Genomic DNA, 19,292 nt, shown 5'->3' on the forward strand with positions numbered 1-19,292 from the left:
CAGCTGTATGCAATATGATGCTGCAAAATAAGTCCTTTAGTATCTGTATACAGTGTACTTAATGGCATTAAAAAATGTAAAAGATTTTGTGTGAAATAGAGTGTAACTGTAAGTCAGTAGAAAACTAAACAAAGCTTATGGTGTCATCCAAAGTCCACTGAATTCAATAGCATGGTATGTATCAGGCCCAAAGTAACTAACTTTAAGTTTATAGGTGATCAACATGTTAATTTTCTTACTGACTTGCTAATGGAGTAGTAGATTTTTCTAATAAAGCTGAAAACTGACTTCATTGTTTTACTCTTGAGGGGGAAGGAAGAACCTCAGGTTACACGTTGATTTCTGTATGCATATGCATAATGCTACACAGTCATTTGAAATTACTAAACATTTTCCATAGGAAAAGTGCCATTCACATGCTCAGAAAGTAAGGCAATTTTAAAGATAATTTATCTGCTGTCAGAGTTAAAGAAGAAATCCACAAATGTTGCTGGTGAAAAAGAATAAATAGTGGATGAAGAACACTTTGGAAGTGTAACATTCCTATTCCACATCATGAGCTATAGTTGGAAAAGGCTGTTAAAACAAATCTGATTTCTGTAAATGTAAACCAGCCATCTCATGACACATTTTTCAACTGCAGTTTGTAATCTAATCTTAGGCCTGGTTAAAAGACTGATTTAGTAGTAATGTAACCAAGGTTACACCGTATGTGTGTACATAGCCACTAGATTCATAGTAATTTGTGCTATATAATACAATGTGGATTACTGTGAGTTTAGCAACTATGAGGAATCTAGCTTAAAATAGAAGTGCAAGCATTGTTTGATACTGTTTTGGATATGTGTATCTGTGACCTTTGCAGCAGTTTTGCTGGAGGACAGTCAATTGTTCAGCCACTGTAAATATACCACATTCCAAAACCGTCAGTGCATCTGCATTCTTTTGCACAAGCTGACACTCTCTCTCAGAGGATATTGTATTTTCTTATCCTAATGTTCATAGCAAAGCATGTAAATCAATTTATTAAGGAGAGCAGACTCATGAAAAAACTGTTGGATCAAATCCTGTAAAATTAACTTCAGCTTAACTGGAAAAAATAGATCATTGTTTTCCAAAACGGATACTTAGCAATAGATTATGATATTCGTATTTGGGCAACTCTGTGAAGGAAGGTGCTGAGACTTGAATTCTGCTTGTATTAGTGGGATTTCTACATACTCAGCATACTAATCTGCCAGGCCATGCAGAAAAATGAGTGCTTAACTTTCAAGAAAACAAGAGCTGGGCCCTCTTAGTCAGTGTAACTCCCTAAGTTCAATTTAGTTCACTCTCCTCACATCATAGGACAACTGCTTAATGTTTCCACTTGCTCAGACTTGAGGCTTGTAGAAAAGAGGTGACAGGAATAAAGAATCTGCATAGGATTCAGTCCATGGAAACAGAAGTGGATTGTCCAGACTGTACATGATGGCGGGAGTGGTGGTGTTTATCAGCAGTCTATTCCTGCACTTGCTTTCATTTGTAAGCTGCAGGTCGGTGGTACATTTCCTGGCATCTCCCTTGATGAGGTAGGGATCCTGCACTACTTGTGTGTTTACGCTATAGAGCAGTCATATGCTTTCCTACGTGCTTTTCCATACTAATGAAATCCATCGATGCAGTGTAGGATCTGGCCAGTAGCATCAGAGCTACAGTTTGGTGATGTTTTACATAGCCGTTTGGACTCTGGTGTGACACAAACTTCTACTCATTTCAAGAATAATAAGAAAATACATTTCGCTAATTGAAGAGACCCTGCTTTTTCCTTGTGTGTGTGTTCTGCCATCACCCCCTCCCTCAGTTTTAGTGCCCTGGCATTACACTGTGAATAGCTTCAATCTGTGCTGTGGGAATTGTGGAGCAGCAAGTCGTTCAGGTATTGCATATTCTTGTTCTGCCAGCATTAGTCATGGTGTAAAGCCATTTTACATTCATGTGAAATAACATGTAATTCTACAAGAAATACCAAGTGTCAAGGTTGCTACTATAAATTGCAACCTGTGAACCTGAGTCTGATATCTGAAGCAAGAGTGGGGTGGGAATTTGAGAAACAGTGAGCAATGGATAGTTTGTTCAGCAGTCAAAGAAAAGTACTCCTGATTCTGTCATCAAAGGAAGAAGCTTTGTCTGTATAAGCAGCCCTGAATCCTTTTGAATGGGATTCTGCACCCTTTGCTGTAGTGGAGTGGCAGCAATATTGGGCTTTCCAACAGTAGACCTCAGCCAGAAGTCCTATGACTTCTTCCAAAGCTGTTTCCTCCCTTGCAATTGTTTGTGGAGAAATTTCACTGGGGTTTAGTCTCTTTTGCCCAAGGAATATTGTGAACTACTAATTTTTGCTTAATCACTTAGAAGTAATCTAGAGTGACTTCATGGTATTGGGCTGAAAGTAAGTTGGTGCTCTTTTTCCACCTGCACATTATATGCCATGTTGCAGCAGAGGCAAAACCAACATCCCACAAGTACAAATTAACGTACTGCAATACAGTAAAAACCTTGCTGAAAAGGCACTAAAAACATTTGCTATGACTCTTGTTTTCTGTTCCAAAATCAAATTACCCAATAGGACTTGCAGAAAATATCCCACTGAGCTATGGTTAGCCCACCCATTGTGCCCTGGCCTGAGAGCACCAGTGGTTCAGTGAGCAGAGCAGTCAGCTATGAAATGCAAAATTTTCTGGTTTGAGTTTGATCTGTGTTGACACGCAGGATGTGCATGCCGTAAAGTAACCCACTGGTAAGCAGTTCCACCGAAATGTTTTCAAACGTTACGGTGTTCTCCCATCAGCCAGGTATGTAGTGAGTCCCTCACTAGGAGCTGGAGCACACAGGAGGAGGGAGAGAGGGACCCTTTGTGACACAAAGTTGCTGTACCAGAAAATAGAAAGATATACTGGTTATTAAATGAGGGGAGTTGTTTGGATAGGAGATTAGCATAATTACTCATATAGTGTCATCTTTTCCATCTATAATAGATTGCAATTATGAAATATTCTCACTTTGAATTATATATGTATTTTTATATATAAAATTCATTTGGTTCATAAGTACCTCTCCAAGCTTATCTGCGTATTCCATTATAATTCATAGTTTTCTAGTAAGATAGCCCCAAACTAATCAGTGCTTTACAAGCTAATCAGCTCATACTGTCACAAGTGGCATAATGCAAGTAAAGATGCTTTAATTCAACTTCTAAACAAGGAGGAGAAAAAAATCAGATTGAACAAAAAGAGGCTTATCGTGAACTCATGAATTGATAATCATGATTAATGGAGGATCTCCGGGAGAAGATGTGGTTAAATTTCTTGCCTGTGACCCATTCATTGGGCATGGTGGAAAAATAAGCACACATACTCTTGTGGTACGTTGGCCCAGCCAGCAGCCAAGAACCTGCTACCTCCAGCATCCTCTCCTAATCAAATCTGTTATCACTTCCATGTATTAAAAAAAAAAATCTTTTCTCTTAGACAATCTCACTATTAAATATATATATGTCCTGGTTTTCTATATATCACGTGCATTCAAGTGAAAGGACAGACTGTTTCTCTAAAAATGCATAATTATGACAGTGAGCAAGGATTCCCAGGTCATGTTCTTCACTGTGTTCTTGAAGCTCAGTAAACATATGGGCAATAATTGTCTCTGTCTAATATTTATATAGAGATCTGCAAGGAAAGATGATATAAGCACAAAATAGTTTTGCTAGAGAAGCTAATGTAGTAGGGCTTTGTTTTAGAAAAATGCTTCTGTGGTTTGGCTGATAATTCAACAAGACTGAAAGAGAAAACCTCTATAAACTTGCTAGACAAGCCAGGTGAGAGGGGAACCGTTGAAAGTAAAGGGAAGTAGTAAAAGTTCCACCATTGTGTCAAAAATGGACAATATAGTGCCTGCTCTGTGTTAGAAATCACAAACCAAATACACCTTGTTTTCCTGGAAAATACATCAATATCAAGCCAGAAACTCCATTTTATTTAGCACAGGTATGAATTATTTCTAACTTGCAGCTATTAGGCTACTTAGAAGGCAGTCACTAATTCAATTAGAACTTCTGTTGCGTTAAAATTGGTGTTTGAGGAATAGATGGATTAGACTTCAGTTGTATATTTGCCTTTGCCATTCTGCAGAAATAATGAATGGCTTGTAAAGGGTTTAAAGAATAAACACTGTATTTCTTCCTTCTCAGCACTAAATAAAGCGTCCCTGACGGCTCAGGACCATGTCGTGCTATAAATGTTATTTCTCCAATTGGGTCATAGTAAAGAGCTTTATTGCTTGCATTTCAAGGGCATGAGCTTAGTCGATGAGATATTTTATTAGTCTTCCCATGTTTGTGATTTCCTTCTACATGGGTGATATGTTCATTGCTTTTCTGGAGAATGAAATAATAACTGGAGAATAATTTGGTTTGTTCATTTATGTCTTAGGGTTTTATAATAGGTATATATGTAGGTAAAGTGCTACTAAAACTGTGCAGTATTGGATGTTGAAGGATTCTTGAACTGGGTGAAGAAAATCCAGGCAGGTTCTGTTCTGCCTATAGTAGTGGTTGCAAGTCTGGGTAGTTGGAGTAAATGCAAACACTGCAGTTAGACTTTTTTTTTTTTTCTTTATGCCAGGTAAGCTCTGTTAAAGCACAGTACTAAATAAAGTGCCTCATCTTCTAACCAGCATCTGACCCCAGCCAGCAACCAAGCACCCACACAGCTGCTTGCTCACTCCCCTCACCAGCTCCTCGCAGTGGGACGGGGGAGAAATTAGGAAGAACAAAATCAAGAAAACTCTTGAGTTGAGATAAAAACAGTTTAACAGGTGAAGAAAAGGCAGGGGGGGAACAAGCAAAGCAAAGGAGATGGCATACCACCTCCCACAGGCAAACCAATGCCCAGCCAGTGGCCACCTTGGAAGCAAAAAACCCTGTTTTTCTTCCTCCACCCCAGCTTTTATTGGTGAGCATGAGGATACATGGTCTGGAATATCCCTTTGGCCGGTCTGGGTCAGCTGTCCCAGCTGGGTCCCCTCCCAGCCTCTTGCCCACCCTCAGCCTGCTGGTGGTGGGGATGTAGTGGGAAACAGAGAAGGCCTTGACGCCGTGCAAGCACAGCTCAGCAACAGCCAAAACGCTGGTGTGTTATCAGCGCTGTTGTAGCCACAGATCCAAAACACAGCGCCACGTGGGCTGCTACGAAGAAAGTTAACTCCGTCCCAGCCAGACCCAGCACAACCCCAAATCATACTACTTTTTTTTTTTTTCAGTTTATCTTTGCATATCCTAGTTTGCAAATTCCAATTTTCCATTTTTGGGGGGATCATTTTCTTGCTGTAGATACATCAAATACTCAGTTTTCCTCAGGTGATTACCACATTTCATTGCTTCTGCGACTCGTTGGCCTATTCATTTGTCATGTTATTATTTCTGTACTGTTTTCCACTAGCACACTGGAGTCCATATTTTCTTATGTTACCAGCAAAATCTGTTTTGCTTAGCCTGGCTTTCTTCTTGATACATGTGGTAGCTCTTCACAAGTTCTTCAAAGCTATTCATTTAGGGCCAGTAGAAAAAGTTACTAGCCCTCTTTGTTTTATTAAGTCCCTGAATGTCTTTCTAAAAAACATTTCTCTTTTATGATTGCTTATCTATCCAATATCTCTCAATGATCTCTGTTAAGATAGACATCTGCCCCTGTCTTGGCAGATCACAGACTTGCAGGCACAGAGAACATGCTCGCTCTATGCCAGTTGTCAAAATCATCATGAGATTCTGGGGCAAAGTTGCATCCCCATTACAGTTTACTACCAGACAAGGTGTGTCTGTTGTTTAATCAAATTGCCGTGTATAATGGCTAACTCTAGACTTTGTGTCACTGCATATTTGCATATTCTCTGTATTTTTCTTGGGGCGTTTGTGAGAAACTTACTTTTGCCTTTACTGTCATGTTTTCCCATGACTGGAACCCACTTAATTCCTTCAGTTTCTCAATGTTTTTATTAAAATCAACAGCCCACATCCATCATCATCTTTGCACAGCAATTCTTTCAGGTTACTGCTTTGAGCAGCTGGATACCAATTTCACTCCCTAATTCACAGTGCTAAGGAGCCTTTGTAACCCTTATTTGCCTGTGGGAACAACCCCAACCTTGCATTGACCCACTCATACCTATTACTCTGCCAAGGTCTCCTTGCCCAGCTTCAGATGTTCCTTGTGGCCCTGGAATATGGCTGATTCCTTCTTCCCAGGTCAGGTACAATCTCCCCTACAGCTTTTCTGCCTTTCTTTTCATGTCTTTAGGTTAAAACATTTATTATGTTCTGTTTTCACATGGAGTGAAATTAGTCATACAATTTGCCCCCTTCACCTGCATTAGCTGAAATATACTACAAATACTTGTTGGATCTGCAGAAAGGAAATCTTTTGGTTTCTCTTCCTTTCTTTGGCATTCATGGCTCAGGACTTTTGAGCTACTCCCTAGACTTCTCTCTGAGGAGGAAACATTTACGTTTATTCTAAATTTCATCAGCTTTATGAGAAAATGAAATATTCCAGTAACTTAAAAATGTTTAAAATTCAAAACTGTTAGTGATATTATGCATGGGTTTTGTATATAGTCTTAAATGTGGAAGGTGCATTACAGAATAGACGTCAATAAAGTTCCTACGCCAAATGTAACTGGAAAAAATACTGCAGGACAAGACAAAGATCTTTGTGGAGGGATTGTGAATCTTTTGGCAATGATGAGACTGTTGACTGTTAAGTTAGTAAAATATGTTAAACTAACATATTCTTTTCTGATTGATTTAATGTCGTGGTGCTGTTTATACATGTACTTTTTGGGGTATTCATATATATAAAGTAGGTCACCAGTTTTTGTGAGAACTGTACAAAGAACCTGAGCCTGGGGAAGCTGGGATAATAAAGCTAAGAAAATACAGCTTATGAGTTAAAGTGAGGGAAAGGGACTTTTTAGTCTAAAAAAGAAAAAGCTAAGTGGAGATAAAAATGAAAATATAAAAATTGTTCTCAGAACAGCAATGTTAAGTTGTGCTTCTACAGGACATGGGGAAATTAGTTTAATTTACAGCAAAAAAAAGAGAATTTTGATATGAGGAAAGATTTTCTGACTATACAGGCTTTGAAATGCTGGAGTATTCAAAGAAGCTGAGGAACTGCCCTCAGGAGTGTTGCACAGATATCTGCCAAGATAACTAGGTCTGTTCTGGCGGTACGTTCTGCCTCCCATCTCTTTTCTCATACTAACATGACTTTTAACACTACAGAGTAGGCAAGATTATTCCCATTTTTGCTCTCATGGAAAGCTGATTCTTAATATTGTTAATGTTCAAGTAATAACAACAGTAGAAAACTTCTGATTTTCTAATTTTCCTAATTTTTTTCCTAATTTTTTGGATGCTTAGCTTAAGGATGCTTCCCCTTCCTATTCAGTTGAGTTTTTCCTGAAATGAGTGTTACTGTTCACTCCCACAATTTTATTTTGATTTTTGCAATATATTATATTTTTCCTCACGTTCTAGCTCCTTGGCATCATATGATCAGGTGAAATGTTGCTTCTGATTTTTCTAAACTACTAAAAAAAATTATTCATTATGGGAGTGTTTGAATCACAGCAAACACTCAAAAAACCCAAAAGGTAAACAAATTATTTTTTAAAGGTATTACAGTTTGAAGACAATCTTATGCTTTTGGGTATGCCTGCATCACAATTTTTGAGGTAGACAGTGCTGAGCCTGTCTAGACTGTGTTAAGTTATTTTAATGTATTTTCCCAGTGTCTCAGATAGGAGAGCTGACTGGCACTTACATGATTTCTTGCTTCAGTTCCTATGCAGCAAACAGGAAATGTCTCTACTTTGTGCAAATGGCAAAAGTGCCAGCTTTTTGTTAAAGCAAAAGAAAAGATTGTCAGGACAAGGACTTCGTAAATGGAGAGAACTTTATACTGATATAAGTTGCTTTCATTAAAATCTCTGGGTAATAGTGAGCTTGCTGAGAGCAGCTCTGTATTTGATTTACATAATTTGGCTTTTTAAGTTGTATTGTTTGTTTGCAGCATACTGCCTCTCTAAGGAGCTTTCTCCATGGATAAATAGCGGCACTGGGTTAGAACCACCTCTGCTATATTGAGGTTACATTTTAGGGGGAAGAAAAATGGGAAAATAACATATTTTTGTATGTGTTGCAAATTATTATAAAATATTTCTGCCCTGCATATGAGGAAAAGCCAAACCTGATACATTTGGCTCTTTCCCTGTAATTTGAGTATGTAATAGTCATAATTTCCTTTTTCCTTTAATTCTGTGTGTGCATATTTTAGGTTAATATAGAAAAGTATTTCTCCCCTTCATTTATCTCTCACTCAGGACAATATTTTTCTAATTAATTTTACTAATGGCTTTAAAAACATGTATTTTCTTGTTTGCAGGAAGCTCTAAATCCCAGACTTCTTTTGGTCTTTCAAACCTGCATTCCAAGAAACAATGCAAGACATAATTATTCAGTAATTATTATATATTTAGTGTGTTCAGGAATTGGGGATAAAATTCTCCCTTACTGAAGGCAGTTACCTTCAAAGGGGTTAGATTCGATCTAAGCAGCTGGGTTATTTCCTTTCCTAGGATTGAACAGAAAGTAAGTTTTCCTTCTGAGCTTCATTAACCTTAGGCTGAAGTATTATAATGCTTGCCTAAAACCTTGTTAAAGTTCTTTTGAAGTTTGCAGAAGTAGAATGAGTAAGATCTCCAGAGTCTGGCCCAGTGTTTCTCCACAACATACCTTTGAGTAAAGACGGCTTTTGTAAATACTGAGAACATAACGCAGTTTAGGCTTGCCTTCTTTCAAACTCTGGCAGCCTCAGAGCAAAATCAGCCAAGACTAAGAAAATGTCCTCCTCCTCCCAGTGTCTCTCAAACCTTAATGTTTCAGTTCTGCAAGGGGCTTAGGAGCCTGGCCTTGATCCAGGCAACTATTTGGACTTTGGGAGTTGTCGCCCGTATGAAGTGACACACTCAAGTGCTGTTCATCACTTCCCTTGTTCAAACCCTGAAAGATTAAGATCTTGATCCTGATAATTTCCACCATGCCAGAAGAAAGGTGCCCAAGCTGCACATTTCTGGAAACTGGGGAAGTTTAGCGGAGAAGCCGCACTGCACACTTTCTCTCGTCACACTCTCTCTTAAGCATCAGTTACTGACTGTGACTCTGAGAGATGAGACACTGAGGTCAGACCTGTGATCTGACCCTGTACCACTGACGTTAAGAAGTTCAAGTGCTCTTTTCCGGCTGAAATGTCACCTCCTCAGTTGACAGGAGGTGAGTCTCTTCATCTTTAAATTCTAGAAATGAGCGTGCTTTACTTTACCAAGTAAATAACATCTGAAAACCACGAGACTGACAAATATGCCTTTAGTCCTGGTGTTGCAAACCGCCAGGTTGCCAGGGCACAGAAGGTGAGGTCCTGGTGGCACTAATGGCAGTGGGCCCATTAGTTTTTCTGTATTATTTTCATGGGACCAAGTGTTTTAGATGATAGGTTCAAAATTTTACTGCCCTGCTCCTTCTCTCTTAACTCTTCTATTCCAAATAACAAGTGGGAAACAAATACTTTAATAAAACGTATTTTGTGGGAGATGTGAAATATTAAAAGAACTACGCTTATCAGTATGAGGAATCACCCACTGCTCTAAACCACTTGTGAGTATATTTAATGTCAGTACCATATGTCTGATAAGATGGGAAAAGATCTCGATGTCTTAAAGTTGCTGGTTTATGCACAGTTAATATTCTTAGGATATGTGTTTTTCCAGACCTCATTTCTGGAATGATCATTCTAATTATTGTTAAATACAAACAGTCAGAAACTGGCAATAAATATAACTGTAATGAAAGATTGTTTCAAGAACACTGATAGAAACTTCTTGGTTTATTCAACTATCAGATGAGCAGGTTGGCTAGCAATAAATCACACCTTCTACGTGACAGTTGAATATCTTTTATTTGGAATGATATTTAATCAGGTGAAAGTAAAAGATGTCAGGGAACATTACATTTAATTGATACATCAAAAGATTAATAATGGGTGAAATTTGGAGGTCCTTACTGTGTTTTTGATTCAGTGCTCTACTTTAATGGAAGTTTGCCTGAATAAACATTAAGTAACAACTGATTCTGAACCTCAAAATGTGACCCAGTAATACTTACCACTTACGTTGTGCTCTAAACTTTCAGAACTCTTCTGTGGGTCAAATCTTGAACACAAAGGGGCTATTGAAGCAAGCATGATTTGGTCAATTAACCTGTTAAATCTTTGCGTGCAAGGCAGTCAGAGGCCCACTGTGGTTTTGGAGAGGGGTTACTCAGATCCAGCAATTTACAGTATGTTGAGAATCCCATAGAGGTTGTATCCAAGTAGGGGCCTTGTCGGACCCCTGCTCCTCATGGAATAAGAAGTCACATGGTACTTTTTCAATTGGAAAAACATATTAACATGTCTGCTTCTCCAGCTGGAGAGAATAAAATCATAATGGTTTATGATAAATTGCATATATTTCTTGTATCGATACTATTTGTGAAATATTTTTTCCCCTCAAGTTGAAACCACAATGACACGTAGAAAGGGTTCTTTATAATGCACTATCCATGCAGACTGGAGGAATATTAAGGACTAATTAAAAGCATAAGTCACCAAAGTTGATTAGAATGCAAACTAGGCCTAATTTCATGCCGGATACGTTAAAGGCAGCCAGGGTTGTAGCAGAGAGACAAAAAGGCTGAAGAGCTGCTATATTTAGATTTAAAAAAAGTACACTAAAGCCAAGAATCCCACGGACAGGAGATTGAGGGGTCAAAGTGACAAAGGCAACGGGAAGCAGAAATCAAAGGGGGGAATAATGTTGGTGGATGTCCATCACATTGAAGGCTTCTCTGAGGTGACTTACCGGAGCAAGCTAAGCCAGGGTTTGGTCAGTCTTGCTGAATGTCAGGTTGATCCTGCGTTCATGGAGGCAAAAGTGCCAGATTGCTTTTGCACAGACAGTCCACGTAGTTCTCTCGCACCCCGTCTAGTAGGCAAGATAGAGCCAAAGTGCCAGTGGCCCCAAGCAAAATCAATTTTGCGTGACAGTGGTATTCTTACTGCCCACCTGCGAAGGCCTTTTCCAGTTAGTTTGAATTGTCCAGCACGCTGATTTCTCCCGGCACTCCCACCCTGAACATAGCCTGTGACAGAAGCTGCTGGAGGCCAGTTCCTGTGAAACCACTAGGGGTAGGGTAGCAATGGGGAAATCACTCACATTGCTCAGTATGGACCTGGACTGATGTTGACTGAGAAGAGAACTGAGTGTTTCTGCCCATACCAGGTGAAGAGATAGTGTAGACACATTTTTGTTTAAATTGTGAGCAGCAGGCCTAAATATTTCTCCTTCAAAAATTGGCATGACATGATTGGGTTTGTTTTTAATAACTCTTTTGATATCATTCCCATGTTGTGGTTATTAGCAATTACCATGCTGCTTTTCCCTTTGTCCAAAGCTTTTTACACACTGATAGCAGCTCCACATATTAATTCCTAGCACCATCCCTGCAGCCAGCTGTGTCATCACAATCACTCAGCCATTTGACTCACTGTGGTTATTGGTTTGATGGATTACAATCAGGATTTTGATCTCAGAGCAGCTTCGCAATAGCAATGAATGCTGAGCATGACAAATGATATCTTCCTGAACCCACATTTGGCTAACTGCCAGCATTTCATCTTGACCACTGTGTAGCTTTCTATCTTGTTAATCACAACACTTTGATAGGGGGATTGTAGCCAATTGTTGGTATCCCTGGAACAGGTACCAGAACTGCATTTTACTGTACCTTTAAGTCCTACCTTAGATTTTATTCTAAATCCAGTGTTTTCTCCCTTCATAGAGCCATTTTAGAAGAAATATGTATAGGGTTGTCTCTTCTTCATCGCCTTTTGTTGTTTGGGGCTTTGCTCTTGGAAATGCAGCTGTTCCTTTACATAACTTATTTAAAATTAACAACTGCTTCCTAGCCTGTTTCATTACAGCTCAATACTTCTGGGACTTAAGGTTTGATACTGCACATAGTCCAGTTTGCAATCCCTAATTTACAGCTGTTACTTACAGAAACACAAATACACAGCAGGCATTTGGTGAGGTCCTCTTTATCATCCATTGATGTATACAGTAGATACAGACTTTTTATTTCTCATGGGGAAGATAAAACTTTGGGAATTCTGACACAGATGTAAGTGTTATCAAATCTACAAAGTCCTGGAGATCTCATAGGTGGCAAGGGTGAACCCTTTAAATACTGAAGCAAGATATATACAGTAGAAATTAACAATGAAGTTCTCCCATTGTTCTCTGTGGACATTACCCATCATTTTGAGAGCTCCATTAGGCATGCCTCCTCTTCTTCAACTTCCTGTTTTTAACAAAGAATAGATTATGTGGATTTGATTGGCAAAGTTGCCAAACTTCCTCAGATAAGTGCAAACTTACTCTCCATTTAGGAAGTTATTTGTACTTCTGCTTGATATTTATAGTCTAATTTCACGAGGTGTAGGAGACAGAAGAGAGGAGAGTGCTTTGAAACCCAGCTCAGCAGCTACGGCATTTATTTGTTCACGTGGTATATTCTCTTCTGTGGCTCTTCAAGATCTTTTTGACAAGTGAAGTTCACGAAGATGGTACATTCTTTTTTTCTGTAGTTAATTCAGACTTTTCAATTGTGAAGCTATACCATTGAGCTCATGGTTTGTAGGGATCAAGGTAAAGTTTCTGAGCCGTGCTTGCAAAACAATGTCAGTTGTTACTGTAACACTTATTACTGCTGCAGCTAAAGAAGGGTTGGATGCGGCATGGGAGCTGTGGGAATGGTGGGAGTCCGCACATAAATTTTCTGCTATTTTTTTAACACTGAATATCCAGTTTAGAGTTCAAGTGGAGTCATTTTTGCAACCATAAACAATGATGCATACTGAAAAGCAGCTCTTTTTAACATAAAAAACCTGTTCTACTTCAAAGGGTTTATTTAAAGCTGGGAATCAAATGGCATAACTGTTGCAGCCTGCAGCTTTGCTCTATCTCCTTTCCTGCTTTCTTTCTCCGTCTTTCTCTGTCTGCCTCTGTTCCTGTGGGGAAATTAATTCTTACTTTGCTGTAGACAAAACACAGCTTATGTAGTGTTTGTGACATAGTGGGGGGAACAGCTAAGTACTTTGTTATTTTGTGGTTCAGCTCAGCAGGATAAGCTCAGATGACATGACAAGTTTTACAAGAGGGAACAGGTTGTTCAGGTAACTGTGTCTTCCAAGACCTACGTGAGCAAACTATGCTGTTGGGTGGAGAAGGCCATCTGGACCTTTCATGATGTTCACACACACACACACACACACACACACACTGAACCTCTTCTCCAGGAGAGTAAGACCTGCTGTGTTCTGATTCCCCTGCATCCTCTCTGTCTTCTCATCCTTCCCTTCCGGTTGTTTTCCAGCCTGTTTGTGCCAGAGTTTTGTTTCCCTGAGCCTTGCTCTCCTGACTTCTCTTCCTCCTCCTAATTGTTTCTACCCAGGAATGGTGGGAAAACTTGTATCAGGAGTTTTACTCATGCAGCTTTGGTGAATGGGATTGGTGGAGGATTTTTTTAATGTGTCCTTAATTGACCTGTGTAGAGCCAGATAAAGAGTCTGGACCAGCTAGGAAGTGGTCGTACTCCTTACGTTATTTGTCTGTAGCATTCTCTCCCTCTGCTCTTTATTCTTTAGACATGGACTGTGTGCAAAGTGTCAGAGTAAATCAGAAACTGCAATTCTGATGCCCTCGCAGCCTCCTCCTGCACCAGTTTTCATGTTCATATTTATAATCTATTGGATATGCAGATCAGAAGTATAATGATGGCTGGCATGTTACGTGTTCTTGACTACTTCTTTGGTGCACTCCGCTTACTGTTTTCACACTTTCCTGATGAACCTACTGTCATTTCCCTGCTCGCTCTTGTCAGACATACATGTCCTGTAGGCAGCAGCAATATGCTGATCCCTGTGCTTGTCTGTGAGCAACAAAAGAAGATGCAGGTAGTTTTTTGGGCAGATTTTACCCCAGCAAATGCTTGTTCTGAGTTTTGTTTGATTCTTTTTATGTATGTTGTACTGCAAACAGCATAATCGGCCTCCTAATGTTCAGTTAGCCTTATGAAAGGACAGCCTTTTGTTCCACCTTTCCTTTTCATTAAATTTCATATCAGATTGAGCTTTTAGGACACAATGCAAAATCTGGCCTCAAACATTAGTTTCTGTTAAGATTCTGAATTTGGAAGTCAACTGGCAGTTCTGCTGAGGGACGAATGGGGCAGAACAAAATGGTCTTTGCCTTGCTGTCATGGTAATGGCAGTGAAGTGCTGATAAGTAACAATATGCATCTGTGCACGTTAACTCCTTACATATCCTTCAGGGAGAAGTGCTCTGGCGTAGAATAATGATATCTTTCTCATAAAATTTTGAAGCCAGCCTAAGGATTTTAATTAATAAAGAGTGATGTTCTTGTATAATAAAATGGGTCGCAAATGGGACATGTTCATTACATTCTAGATTTGGGGACCATGACTACAGAACTACTGCTTGAATTCTGTTACACACAGTAGAGCACTTGTACAAAGGATGACCCCAAAGTTGGAGGGTTTTTTATAGTGTGTGTGTATGTGTATATATATATCCCTTTTTCAGTTTTGTTTTCTGTTCTTTTAATGTCAGCTCTGTCGTCTCTTAGCCCATGAGCTGTCCTTTCTGGTCTTTGAAAGTAGCAAGCTGTGTTTGTGCACTAAATCAAGTAATTGCACCTAGACAGATTTTGTTCTTGTTTTAGCCAGAGTGCTATTTTAAGCAGACTTAATTCTAGGGTAACTTTCAACAGCTGCTATAGGGTATGGTCCTGCTGGGGGGCTGCATTCAGTCCTTGGTTCTTACACAGCCTTCCTGTGCAGCCGTGGGTGAAGCACTTTCTGAGCTGGAACTCTCTCCCTGTTAAATAGAGGTGCTGCTTTCCTAGTGCACAGAGGCATACGGACATTTTCCTTTTGCTTTTGAGGAATTTGGATTTTACCATGTTGAGCTTCACTTGAGTCTTTTCAGAGACAAACCAAATCTGTGCTTGGCATCATTCCGAATTAAACCTTAAGTTACCTTGGTAATTTCTGAATCACACTGCTGGCATATTTTCTGTTACAATCATTGTACTTCTAAAGCACACTGCTGATTTATCAAACCTTGTTACCTCTTGGTTTTTTGATACCTTTTAGTTTCTCCTGTCATTATTATCTAGTTTTTCTACTTTCCTTTAATTCTGTGTGTGCTGTGTGACAACACTAAAGCTGTAATCCTTGCATTTGTTGTTCTTTCCAACTTGATTATATGTTTCTGCCTGTTGGCCAACCCTTTTTTCAAATACTGTCAGACATGTCACTGTATCAACAACAATAACCTCAACTGCCAAACTCCTGGCTCCAGTAGTTAAATCATAATTTAAATGTGCCACTTCCATTATTTACATTCCTTCTCAGATAAGTTTTATGTTGAATTCCAGATTTTGAAACCACACTCCAAGGCACTGAATATTTTTGCTCCTCTCTTTTTCCTTCTGGCTAGGATTATCTTGTGCAGATGACTTTTTTTGATGTGAAGGAGACCAGAGTAATGTCCATATGCAAACTCAGCCCTCAAGCGTAGTCCCTACTTTGCGTTGTTCCCTGTTACACACATTCGTTCATTACAGCAATGTACTTACATTGTGTCAGTACTTACATTACATTACTTACATTAAGTGTAATGTACTTACGTTAAGTGTCAGTTAAACTCCCATACATCTCCAAATGGCAGTGGATTACTATGCTCTCAGATTCAGTGTTTAAGGGAAATTGTCTTGATTTGTGCGATTAGTAAATGATACAGTGGTTTTTACCTCAAGACTATTGTTTGAATTGAGCCTGGCTTACTAGTAGCAGAAAGTAAATTGCCATCTATAAACTCACCCAGCTGCTGTGGAAAAAACTTCAAACTGTTGTAAATTATTCTTGCTAGCAGAAAGGAGAAGAGGGCAAGGGCTGAAGTACCATTTTGTACACCGCCTAGGACAGAACTCTTATGTAGAAATCAGAATTGCCACACTTTTTGTGGAACTTTTTTTTTGTCCAGTGGTGTGGGAGAAAGGATTGTAAGTAGTTTCTACTATAGATCATCTTGCACTGCAAAACTTGGAAGCAGATCTACATCTTTTAGCTGTCAAGTTTTTTCATCTGCATCTGTCCTTAGCTCCCACATGAGATTAATCAGGCACTAGGACTGAATCCACTTTAGAGAAGTGGGACAAGATTTAATAAATAAATGAATTAATTAAAAAGTCATGGTGCACAAATTAAAGATTCTCACAGAGTTGCAGCATTTGTATACCATATCTTCAAAGTTGGTGTAGTTTGCTCACTGGACTATGACACAGTACTGAGTTTGCATGTTTTAGAGTTGCAGTGATGTGAAGGAGAAGGGCTTTTTCACTAAATTTTGTTCAGTCAGTGTGTTTGCGTTACCATCAACACTCTGAGTTGGCTGTATGTCTTGTAAAGCCGAAAGGGGAAAAGTGACCACCGTGTCAAAAGAGCCAGCTCTCACAGCACCTCACTTACTTGTGCCTGGAAAGACTGGGCTGTTGGTTATAAAATGGAGACTATAATGTTCAAAAGCTCTCATTTAGCTTATGAACCCTCAGATTTTCTGCTCGCAGTATCAAGTCCAGACAGAGGACAGCAAGCTACTACTGCTACCAGCTAATGGATGTTCCCTGTTCTTTTGTTGCTGGAGTTTTGGGGGTGGACCAAGCCCTTTCGAAACATAAAGCAGTAAGCTGCTGGAGTCAGACAGTGGCAGAGTGCCTCTGGGTTACTGAGGTTAGTTTTCCTTACAGGCAAGTGCTTCAGGAAAGTAATGCAAGTAACACTGTGACTGTTTAGGTCATCCCTGCACTGGGGTTTTTCAGAGTCTAACTTCAGGCACCTAACTCTGGTGATTTTGGGGCTGAAAGCTCCTGTAGAGTCAGTGGGACACCTATAGCTTCCCTGACAACCTAGGCACTGAGGCTGCTGGCTTAGGCACCCAAGTTGGGTACCTAAAGCTAAACAGTGAGACTAGCCTCTTTAGACCAGGGTCTAGTCCGGCCTCAGAGCGCAAGTCTACCACTGCTGCTAACTAAAGGAGGTACCTCTTCAGCTGTTTCTTTAGTGCTGAGCACATACCAGCACCCTGAAAGCATGGTGGAAGTCATCAAAAGACGAGCATTAACGCAGCTTCAACATCCTGGAACTGCAAGCTGGTATCAGAAACTCTTCCAGCTGACCACAGCCTTTTTTTGGGTTGGCTGGTGTCATTGAGAGCTGTCTGTGTGTCTTTCCCCTCCTTTTTGGATGCCCCTGCAGGAGCAGGAAGGCTGTGGTCTCAAACAATCCCTTGTATAAGAATAGAATATTTTTTCTTCCTATGCCTTTCCACCTATTGATGAATTAAGAGCTTGTGCAAAAAGAATCACCTAAGATGGGAAGACCAAAGATATCAAGCCTCATCTGTTCACACACTCTGCTACAGCCCAGAATCTGCTGCTGTGCAGAGTGCCCCTCTCTGGAGTCCTGGGAACCGCAGTGAGGAAGAGGATGAGGTAGCTCACCCTGTATGTTGCTCAAGCAAGAATAGGTGCCAAAGTCAGAGTCAGAATCCCAGGACCTGATATATCATGGTGTATTGTTAGCTGTGTTTGTTTTGGGGGCTTTTGGTAATTTTTCTTCTAGGTTTTTGTCTCTCTATTTAATTATCCTTTTCATTACTGATTTCCTGACTTAATCTGAATGTGCGTAAATCTCCACCATAGATTTATCATCTCTATAGAAAGCGCTTTCAGAGTAGTTGTGCAGCTTCCCAGAAAAGGGACACTGTTGGAAAATGAAGCTTTCAGATTCAACAATAAGCCTACTATTATGCTGATTTTTGCCAAGCTTTCCCTCACTTCTTTCCCATTTACTACAAGAGTGAGCTCAAGGCTTCTTTTTGTTTGTTTTCGAACCTCAGTCATTCATTCCTAAGTGTTTACCACCCTGCTCAAGTCCACTCACTCTGAAACATTAGACACCACAAGATACTGCTGCATTGCTTCAGGAATCAGAAAATGCTCAGGTTCTTTTTTCAGTTGTGTGTTTCTGTGAAGGTTTTAACCAGCCTGTTTGCCAACCTTAAAAAAAGTAAAAATAAAAATCTTTCTTAGAATATTGTACTTTGACTGTCATGGTTATTTGAGGACTTTGTATTTTTAACCAAATGCGAGATCTCAGAGCAGCAGCTGAAATTATCTTTGATATAAATAATCTCATTGCAAAACACATTTTTGTTTATATAGTATATAGTCTGCGTGCTCATAACCATTTAATCAAATTCAGGCCTTGTCTGAGCAAACATAATGGCCATTAACTTATGTGTGGGTTGTGAATTATCCTTTCTGAATTTGACCTGTAGCTCTGAGAGCCAAAAAAGCTGTCTTCCTTGATTTTTTTGCTTGGGATCACACATGCAAATGCAGGGGATTTTCTATTTCTAAAGATTTTCTGAATGTTGAATACAATTTTCTGCTGATAACATGTAGAAACCCAGCCTCTCTAGGTTTTTGGTCCATTGTGACTGACCGTCAGAATTTTTTGTAGTTATCATGAATCTTCTTCTTCTTTCCGTGTTGATACTCTATATAATGCTCTTATGAGCCCATACAGGTCCCTTGAAAGAACCTTCTGTCTTGTCTTTGCTTGGCAGCTTTCTCCTAAGCCGAGCATGTAAACATCTATCTCCTGAAGACATATCCCTGTTAATCACTTCTGGTGCCTCTCTTTGAACTTCTTTCTGTTAACGTTGCAGTTTTTAACTGCAGTTAACGAAAGCCAGGATAAAATGTTATTATCAGCCCTTCTCCTGGCTTAAAAGAGCCACGTTACATTTATGCCCCAGATTAGCAACTGCTGTACAACATGAGCTATGTAATTTGCTGCTTTCTGTATCTTCACCCTCAGATCTGTTGCCAGATCACTGTGACTGTACCAGTTTATTTCCAAATTTCTCTGTTGAATCAATTTCCCCCTGTTGCGAGCCAGAAACAGTTTTGTGCCGGGGGAATTTCAACTGATTTAATTTGTTGCCAATTA

This window comes from Mycteria americana, chromosome 9 (assembly GCF_035582795.1).
Source record: "Mycteria americana isolate JAX WOST 10 ecotype Jacksonville Zoo and Gardens chromosome 9, USCA_MyAme_1.0, whole genome shotgun sequence".
Taxonomy (NCBI): Eukaryota; Metazoa; Chordata; class Aves; order Ciconiiformes; family Ciconiidae; genus Mycteria; species Mycteria americana.